A 2709-nucleotide genomic window follows, 5' to 3' on the forward strand; every position below is an offset into this window, starting at 1 on the left:
GGCGGCAGAGCCGTTTCTGTAGACGGGGGTGACTCACTGCTTGTTTCAGTGATTTGTTCACAGGAAAGTTTCCACAGAGGTGTGTCCCCACCTGTCACGCGCTGACCCTGTACAGTGTGTAGAACATGCAGGGGAACCACACTCTGTCTCATTACTGAATTTTTTGAGATCATTTACTTGCTTCATTAGAGCATTCAAGGACATGCAATTTGTTCATTTTTTCCATTTTAGAATCATTCAAAGTATGTATCAAAAGGGTTGTTTCAATAACTGGTCATGATGACCCTTCATCCAGCTGAGTTGCCGCTGTGACCAAGTGGCCTGTCCATGCCGCTGGGACTTTGGTGTGGCCACGTGGGTTCCGAGCTCCCCCTCTGTCTGGCCCCACAGGACCCCCAGACCTGAACCCGCAGGTTCTCAAGCCCCACGCCGTCTGGGTGGGAGGGGGCGTGTCCTCCACGGGCTGGGTGGGGCCTCGCTCGGGTGTGCCCGCTGTGCGCCTGCGCGGGGCGGAGCAAGTGCCTTACTGACAGGTCATTTTCACGGCCAAGGTCCAGTGGCTCACGCTGATATTCGCGCGTTTACTCAGGGTGAAGGGCGTCTCTCCTACTGGAAATGGAGCGCGTGGCCATGTTTTCAGTTATACATCAGGACTCCTCACTTTCAGCATACGGGCAATGTTGAACTTAGAATAATACACCTTAGTGATATATGTGATGTATGGCTTTATCCAATTATTTGCATTTGGCTACAGATAATATTCACATTATCATCAGTATATACTTAATGAAATGTTTTGTAATTATTTTGCTCTCCCCATGTTAAATACTCTCTTCTCATCTCCAGAGCGCCCTGGCATGTGTCTCCCTTACCCCCTGCGTCCGACTGGCTCAGGCCCCTGTGTGCTGCGGTCAGCGGGTCCTGGAGTCCGTGTGTGTGGCCCGTGGGATGCCGGACTCCTCTGCGGCTTCGCAGGAGAGGTCAGGGGTCCTGTCATTGTTGAATCCTTACAGCATTTCTTTGGCGAAAATATTCATGAAATGTAAAAAATATTTTCAGAAATGTTTCCCTTTTTCTTGCTGAATTTTAGAGATTCTTTCTCCGTCTGCATTCCAAGCCCTGGAACGCAGAAAAGATGTTCTGGAAGTATTTTCTTCTTTTGTTCTCCATAGGATTCTTTCACTGACTGTCTCTGTAGATGCTCAGAAATTTTAACTGTTGATGTGTCCATGTCATTTTACTTCTGTTGCTTATTCTTTTGGTGTCAATAGAACTTCGATGAAAATTATTTTCTGTGTGGAGAACGGGCTGGGTGTACAGACATGTGAAGCATTTTCAGTCATCATAGCCACCCTCCCACCCTGACAGATAGGTGCCCTGGGCCACAGGACAGGGGCAGACACCCTGTGGGGGCAGGAGCCCAGGAGGACAGGGAAACCCCCACCCTACCACCCGCCCATGCCTCTTAAGTGAGATTCATGAATGTGAAGGACTTTCCTCTCCTTTAGCCCTAGTTTTTTTTCTCATACATCCATAATTCATTGCTTTGAGGTAAAAATTATTAACTACACTGAACATGTTTTAGGGGTGTAGCATCCCACCTCCTTAAATGAGTATCGCCCATGCATGCTGCCATCAAAGCCGCCTACAACTTTGATACTCTCCACTGGAGTCCTTTGCCTGTCCCCCGCTCCTCATCACAAAGTAACCTTTCTGTAATATGATATCAGGGTTTTCTTGTTTGGTTTGAATCTGTGCACTCAGTGCCCTCTGAGATACCAGGTGCAACCGGAGCCCGGGAACCCTCACCCCCCCATCCCATACATTAGGCCCCAGGACTCACCTCCCTTTCTCCACCCTACAGTCACCTTGGAGCCTCACTTGAGTTCTGAGTTTTCCAGGTTTTGCTGAGGTGGTTTCAGTCTCCGCACCCAGTAACTCTCAGCATGCGCGTTTCAAATTGCACCATTACATTTTGAATTAGTTTTCTTTAAACAAATGCTAGATGATGATGTCAAAATTTAGGGTATTTTTATAGGATTTACATATCCCTTTGGACTGAATTTAAACAGTCACAGAAATAAAAACGGTCTATTAAAATTTGAAAATATTTCTCCATATTCAATAAAAGAAAATGCCAATTATACTACTGAGCCACAATCTCAACACCTCAAATGAACTATGTGTGCTCTTTGACTCGGGATCGCTCCCCCATTCAAACCCCAAGTCCCCACTCCTTGCCCAGCAGGCAAGTGTGGGCGGTGTCCGTGGATGCAGGGAGCAGACGGAGCTGCATGGGAGCTGGGCACTGAGCTGGCCTGAGCGCTCTGAGCCCTCAGGACGACCCAGATCATCAGTCAGGACACAGCCAGACGGGTCTCCCAGCAGCCAAGGTGCCTGGACGCCATAGAGCCGAGGGACCCTCACTCTGTGTGAGAAACCCCTCCTGTCTTGTCCTCTGCTCCACATATCACTGTATTTCAGTAGATCAGTCCAATTCTGTTCTCTAGTTTCTGTCTGGTGAATTTTTTCGCACCAGGTGTCGGGTCAATCCCTGCTTCCATGCCCGACCTACTTCTCACAGGTGAGGTAAATTGGGGGCTGGAAAGGTAAATACACAAAATAGAAATGGAGAAAATAAAATACCTCAAACCAAGCTTGAAATGTAGTAGCGCAATTATATAAATAAAGAAAATAGAGAAGTTAGAA

This window comes from Condylura cristata, unplaced genomic scaffold (assembly GCF_000260355.1).
Source record: "Condylura cristata isolate star-nosed mole 26May11 unplaced genomic scaffold, ConCri1.0 scaffold00028, whole genome shotgun sequence".
NCBI classification, from domain to species: domain Eukaryota; kingdom Metazoa; phylum Chordata; class Mammalia; order Eulipotyphla; family Talpidae; genus Condylura; species Condylura cristata.